An 8,156-nucleotide genomic window follows, 5' to 3' on the forward strand; every position below is an offset into this window, starting at 1 on the left:
TAGTTATTTCACATGTGTTAAAAAGTGATTTACGCCAAGAATTAGAAACTGGATCAAGTTTCTAGATAGATTGAACAGCCTCGCATGCATAACCAACGTTTTGTTGTCATTATTTTAGTTATTTCACATGTGTTAAAAAGTGATTTACGCCAAGAATTAGAATTCAGTTGGTGGCAAAATGTTCATGAAAAAAAAAAATAATAATTCAAAAGTTGGTCGCCAAAACGGTGGTAAGTATTTTAAAACAAAACTGTTATGGAAATTTTTTTTTTATAACAAAAAGTTTCTTTAGAACTATGGTCAATGATTAAACACAACTTAGATTTCAATATCAGTTAAGAACGTGTTTTCATTTTTAGTTTTAGTTTGTGTTTACTATATTAGTTAAGAACGTGTTTACTATAATGCCCTCTATCACAGAAATGGATAGAGGAGTTTCGAAGAGCTCAAAAAATTAATAAGTTTAGGCTTTGTAATTACCTGATTTAGTTGAATATTGAAAGAGATAGCGGTTGGAAGATACGAGCCTTAGATTGTTCGTCGATTTAATTCATTGATTGTTGTGGATGATAATGGAAAATGTTAGTTTGGTTTTGTGTGGAATAAGTAGTAGAACATATGATATGAATTTTAGTAGTTAATTTAACGATTCATGTATTAACCAATTGGTGTTCTTATGGTCATTAATGGGTGTAATGAGGACTTCAATATTTGATTAAATGGATCATTAAAGGTGTATTATGGATCGATTAGAAGGTAGGTACTAATGTTCTCTACTATTGTGATTCATATGGGGTCGAAAAGGAGATGACCCGTCGCTCAAAATCGAGTTATGGCGTCGGATCCAGTGAGACGGGTTCCGGGTTCGTGAACAAGAGGAAGAGAAGGAAGGTGATGCAAGTTTGCAGGTCCAGGATGGGATTAAATATCATCCGAAATGGGTAACGAATTGAAAAGCGCTGCAACACATCTAGTTTCTGTGTGGTTTATTTAAGCAGGTGGGCCGGGTTTGAGTCCCATGTCCACCGTTTCTTTTTGTCACACCCTTAAATCCCACATGCGGAGTATTGCCGCGAGGTGTGTGACTGCCCAGGATCAAGCCACCAATCACATTGAACATGTATCATAAGCAAGTAAAATCATCCTCAACATGATTAGTGACAAAACGTTTAAGTCTAAAACATGGTAGGTTAAAATAAAGTTCCAAGACAAAGCAAGTTTAAAACAAAGTTTAAAAGTTTAGCGGAAGCATGAAGTTCATAAGTAGCTCAAAAACATAATTTAAAAGTAGGAATCCGACAACGGATTCTAGACGACCACCACAATGCTCCCAGCAGATTCCAGCGCAGCATCTACGAACCTACAAGCATGCAGTAGTGTGTATCAACATAAAGTTGGCGAGTTCACTTCAAAAAAAAGGTTCTCTCGTTTTATCCCAAAAACGTTAATTTCATGTAGTTACCAAGTTGTAATTAAATCATGGGGGCGACCCTTTGGTCAATGTCTACCATCATTAACCAGCTTTCCAGATAATAGTTCAAGGCCGGCTCCTAGCACGGTGTGAGGTTGTCAAACCTAATAGCGCTATCAACTAATATCTCGTTCGCTCCCAGCGATTAATCGGTATAAATGTAAGGGACTTTCTTGGTAGAGTTTCGTTTAGTGTATGTAGTTCTCATCCATCGGGAATAGATGAAGTTCCCAACCTGTGGGAATATAATAGGCGCCAAATACTAAATCAAATGATTTAGTCAAATCTCACATATCTTGTAATATCTTGTATTTTATCAGTGAGATTGTATCTCCTTATTTGTAATACTCTCTTCTGTATTTATAGCTGTACAAATGAATAGAAAAGCAACCTTTGGCAATAACAATTCTCTCATGGTATCAGCCTTGAGATCCTACACCTCTTGACCTACCCAACCTTCTCTTTCCTCTGCCGCCACCCTTCTCCTTTCAACCATAATTTTCCTTTTAATCATGTCTACCTCATCAGACCTTTCTGCCATTCCTCTACATTCTCTAACCCACCTTATCAACATCAGACTTACTTCCACAAATTATCTTACATGGCAAAAACAAGTCCAACCTGTTCTTGATTATCTTGGTCTCCTTAACCACATCGATCCTACCTCGGTCATCCCTTCCGAAACCATTACTAAAGATGAAAAGTCCATCACAAATCCAGAATTTATTACCTGGAAATCCGCTGACCAAAAGGTTCTTTTACTTCTTAACTCCACCTTAACTGAAGAAGCCATGGCCGAGACAATCGGTTCTACTACTGCTTTGCAGGTTTGGCAAGCCCTTGAGGCGGCATACAGTCACCATTCCCTTGAACGCATGCATACATTGCGTGACACCCTTCGGCAGCTTCAGAAAGGTGCTTCCACTGTATCGGATTTTGGTCGCAAGTTTAAAGCTTTATGTGACCAACTATCCGCAATCGGTCATCCCGTCAGTGACGACGACAAACGTCACTGGTTCTTATGTGGTCTTGGCATTTCTTTTGAAACCTTCTCCACATCTCAACGAACCGTTCAACCAGCCCCCCCCATTTCGTGATTTACTTGCTCAGGCAGAAAATCATGAAATATTTTTACACAATCTCCATGGAAATCAACCTCCCCAGGCCGCCTTTTCTGCCCAAGCACCAAAATACAATACTCAACGCCCATCCCGTGAATGTGGACGTGGCTCGTCATCAACTCGTGGTCGTGGTACCTATACCAAACGACCACCTCATTGCCAACTTTGTAGAAAAGACGGTCATTACGCGAGTGCATGTCCAAACCTTGCTTCCTATGCTCAACGGGCTATTCCTTTTGATGCAAACTTAGCACAAGCTTTTAATGCTCAGTGCAACATCAATGCTCAAGATCCAGATTGGACCGCCGACACCGGAGCTACCGCACACATGCTTCCTAACACTCGTGGCCTAAATGATGCTCAGTCCAATCTCGGTAACTCTCGCGTTACTTTTGGAAATGGGCAATCACTACCTGTCACTCATATTGGAAAAAGCAATTTAACAAATTCCATTTCTTTACAAAATGTGTTGGTTGTTCCAAATATTACAAAAAATCTCCTTTCCATTAGTCGGTTAACAAATGATTCACCGGTTGATGTTCTTTTTTCTAACAATTTCTTTCATATTCAGGACCGAAAAACGGCGGCGGTCCTTGCTAGAGGCACATGTGAAAACGGATTTTATGTTCTCTCTCAAAGTCACAAGTCCCTTGTTGCCGCTCCTTCAGCATCTCATCTTCGAGCTTCCTTTCATAAATGGCATAGTCGCCTTGGACATGTTTCATTTGATACTATTAAAACTTTGAATAAACTTGGTTATGTTTTTGTCACTTCTTTATTACCCAAACCGGGTTTATGCACGTCTTGTCAATTGTCAAAAGCTCAACACCAACCATTCTTTGAAAATACAAAACGTGCTACACATGTATTGGATCTTGTGCATTGTGACCTTTGGGGACCCGCCCCCGTCACATCTACAGATGGATATCTCTATTACGCCATCTTTATTGATGATTTTTCGAGATTCACTTGGTTTTATCCACTCAAAGCCAAATCGGAATTCTACAACGTTCTCATCGCTTTTCTTAATCTTGTGCAAAATCAATTTTCATGCAATGTTAAAATTTTTCAAAGCGATGGTGGAACCGAATTTACCAATAACCGGGTGCAACAATGTTTTCACCAACAAGGCATTCATCATAGGCTATCTTGCCCTTACACTCCCCAACAAAATGGGCGGGCTGAGCGTAAACACCGTCACATTACCGAAACCGGTTTGGACATGATGTTTAATGCACATGCACCATCAACCTTTTGGGTTGACGCATTCACTTCTGCTACTTACATCATAAACCGTCTTCCCACCCCACTCCTCGACAACAAAACTCCCTTTGAGGTACTTTTCAAACAACCTCCGTCTTATTCAAATTTACGGGTATTTGGTTGTCGAGTCTTCCCGTATCTTCGGGATTATATAAAAAATAAATAACTACCTCGAAGTGCCCCATGTGTATTCATTGGCTATAGCCCTCATTACAAAGGCTATCGATGCCTCGAACCAAATACCTCACGGGTCTACACTACGAGACACGCCAAATTTGATGAAGATGTGCTTCCTTTCAAAACACCAAACTCTTCGTCCAATGAAGCAAATCTTCAAATTTCGAATTTTGAAGATACCCTTCCCTCACCACCCTCCACTCAATCACCCTCAACACCTAAACCAAAACAAACAGTGCCGTTGTGCACGTCCTGCCCTACGCCACTTTCAAGCCCACCAGTTATCCCACACACTTCCAGCCCACTCCAGTCCAGCCCACACCATTCCGCCACTCCTTCCAGCCCACTCCAGTCCAGCCCACACCATTCCGCCACTCCTTCCAGCCCACACCAGTCTAGCCCAAACCCTACCCTTACACAACATCCTCCAGCCCAAACCATTGACCCCACCATGTTATCCCAAGCTGAACCGCCAGCCCAAACCGTCGCACCCTCCACACTTCCTCAAACCGATTCATCAGACCAACTAGACCCACCACATCCAAACGTTAACTCATCCCATGCCATGACCACTCGGTCAAAATCCGACATCTTCAAACCTAAATACTATGCAAATCTATCCGAACACACTCTTCACCAGGCTCTTCTTTCTTCACATGTACCCAAGGGTATCAAAACGGCATTGAAAAATCCCAAATGGGTCAAAGCCATGCATGAAGAACTTGATGCTTTGCATAAAAATCAAACATGGGAACTCGTTCAACGACCTTCTCAAATCAATGTGATCGGTTCAAAATGGATATACCGTGTTAAATACAAGTCCGATGGCTCGCTCGATCGATACAAGGCTCGTTTGGTAGCCCAAGGTTTTACTCAAGTTCCCGGTATTGATTTTTCACACACTTTCAGTCCAGTGGTTAAGTCCGCGACTATCCGTGTTATACTTAGTCTTGCGACCATTCAACGATGGCATTTACTTCAACTTGACGTTAATAATGTCTTTCTAAACGGTCACCTAAACAAAACCGTTTATATGGAGCAACCTCCCGGGTTTGAAAACCCACAATTCCCTAATCATGTTTGCAAACTTAATCGTGCTCTCTACGGCCTAAAGCAAGCTCCTCGAGCTTGGTTTCAACAATTAAGTAGCTTCCTTACCACTCTCGGTTTTCAATGCAGTCGTGCCGACCCATCTCTTTTCATCTATCACCGAGCGAAAGTCCTAGTTTATCTCCTAGTTTATGTCGATGATGTCGTTATTACTGGCAACGATAATCAAGTCATCTCCTCCTTTACATCACGTCTTCATGAGGAATTCAAGTTGAAAGATCTCGGCTCCCTTAGCTATTTTCTTGGCTTAGAAGTTACTCACAATGCAAACAGTCTCTTCTTAAGCCAATCAAAATATGCTTATGACATTCTTTCACGTGTCGGTCTTCTTGACTCCAAACCCGTAGCCACCCCTCTCACATCCACATATATATTCAGCTCAAATGGTCAGCCCTTTCATGATCCAACGCTTTATCGATCTTTAGTCGGAGCACTCTAATACCTAACGATAACCCGTCCCGACCTTTCCTACGCCGTAAACCACGCTAGCCAATACCTTCAAAACCCCACCACCTCCCATTTTCAGCTGGTAAAAAGAATTCTTCGATATGTTAAAGGCACGTTAACTTATGGGTTAACATTCACACGTCCTCCAAACACAGTTTTGCTAGGGTATTCGGATGCGGATTGGGCTAGGTGTATCGATACTCGAAGATCCACTTATGGTTATTGCATCTATTTGGGTGGAAATTTAGTCTCATGGAGTGCAAAGAAACAACCTACAGTTTCTCGTTCAAGCTGCGAATCGGAATATCGAGCAATGGCAAACACAGCTGCAGAAATTATATGGTTAACTCATTTGTTACGAGAATTGCATGCTTCACCTACAACTCCTCCAACCCTCTTATGTGATAACAAGAGTGCTTTGTTCTTAAGTCAGAATCCGATTTCACATAAACGAGCAAAACATATAGATATTGATTATCACTTTGTTCGTGAGTTGGTCACTGATGGACGCCTAAACACCAAATTCATCTCCACCACTCAACAGGTTGCGGACATATTTACTAAAAGTCTTCCACGACCGTTGTTTGAAAAGTTTCGCACAATGCTTCGCATCAGACCTCCTCCAGCTCGCATTGACGGGGGTAATAGGCGCCAAATACTAAATCAAATGATTTAGTCAAATCTCACATATCTTGTAATATCTTGTATTTTATCAGTGAGATTGTATCTCCTTATTTGTAATACTCTCTTCTGTATTTATAGCTGTACAAATGAATAGAAAAGCAACCTTTGGCAATAACAATTCTCTCAGAATAGAATATATGTGAAGTTCCCAACCCACCGGGAATGTAGGAAGTTCCCAACCCATCGGTAATGCATGCTTGTAGTTAGTGTGAACTCACCTTAAGTTGCTCAGTAGATAAAGTATTTACCCTAAGCTTGGTCAACCACGTCCTATTATGGTTACCAATGTTAGGACCGTATTCAAGTAGACACGCATACACGTATTAACAATTAGCACATAAGTCCATGTTTCACATAGCACAGATCGTTTGCATAATTACACAGTAATAGTAACAGTATTTATATAGTTGAACAGTACACATACATAGCCCAAACATAACACCAAAGTGTGCAGCCCATAAAACCGTATGGCCCAAACATAACACTAATAACAACTTAATTAGATTTCAATATTAGTTAATAACGTGTTATCATGTTTACTATATTAGTTAAGAACGAGTTATCATTTTTAGTTTGTGTTTACTATATTAGTTAAGAAGGTGTTATCATTTTTAGTTTGTGTTTACTATATTAGTTAATAACGTGTTATCATGTTTACTATATTTGTTAAGAACGAGTTATCATTTTTTGTTTGTGTTTACTATATTAGTTAAGAAGGTGTTATCATTTTTAGTTTGTGTTTACTATATTAGTTAAGAACGTGTTTAGTATAATGCCCTCTATCACAGAAGTGGATAGAGGAGTTTTGTAGAGCTCAAAAAATTAATAAGTTTAGGTTTTGGAATTACCTGATTTGATTGAATACTGAAAGAGATATCGAGGTTGGAAGATACGAGCCCTAGATTGTTCGTCGATTTAATTCATTGATTGTAAAGGAGGTAGGGGCGCCCATCACTCATCACTCATCACTCATCACTCACTCACAACTTTCAATCAAGTTCCGCCATGTCATCAAACATTATTCCATATGGGTTTTAATGGAAATGCCCATCACTTGTGATGGAATTCCATCACTTACAACCTATTTTTTTTGTTTTAAAATTATAAATTAGCATTATTCCATCAAGTCCCTCCACAACGGTCAATTTTTCAATTTTACAACGCGTGATAATTTTGACGCGTTATGAAATCCACGCGTTTTAAAACGTAGGGGCGGTGGTGTTTTTTTTTAATTATCACGCGTTATGGGGCCGATCACGGGGCGCCCCTACCCCCTAATGGATGATAATAGAAAATGTTAGTTGGGTTTTATGAGGAATAAGCACGAGAACAAATGATATGAATTTTAGTAGTTAATTTGACGATTTATGTAATAAGGGGGTAGGGGCGCCCATCACTTATCACTCACTCATAACTTTCAATCAAGTTCCGCCATGTAATCAAACATTATTCCATCACTAGGGATGTATTTTAGTGGAAATGCCCATCACTTGTGATGGAATTCCATCATTCACAACTTTTTTTTTGTTTTTAAATTATAAATTAACAATAAAACAATAAAATTATAAATTATAAATTATAAATTTCATTTAAATTAAAAACAATATTTCTAGAAATATTTTAGACTACAATAAAAATAAAAAATACATAAAGAAAATCTACTCCGCGTCCGAATTAGGAAATTCCAAACCTAAAGAACCTACAAGTTCAATTAAATCGTATCTCAACCGAAAGTGAATTTCTTCATCACGCAAGTCTTGTTGGATATTTTCGGGAACGGGAACTTGCGTAGGAGGATCCGGCACCCAATCTTGAGATATTGCACATCCGTCTTCTTTGAGTAGCATATTGTGCAATATGATACATGCATACACTTTGCTATG

The sequence above is a fragment of the Helianthus annuus genome, chromosome 11 (assembly GCF_002127325.2).
Source record: "Helianthus annuus cultivar XRQ/B chromosome 11, HanXRQr2.0-SUNRISE, whole genome shotgun sequence".
NCBI classification, from domain to species: domain Eukaryota; kingdom Viridiplantae; phylum Streptophyta; class Magnoliopsida; order Asterales; family Asteraceae; genus Helianthus; species Helianthus annuus.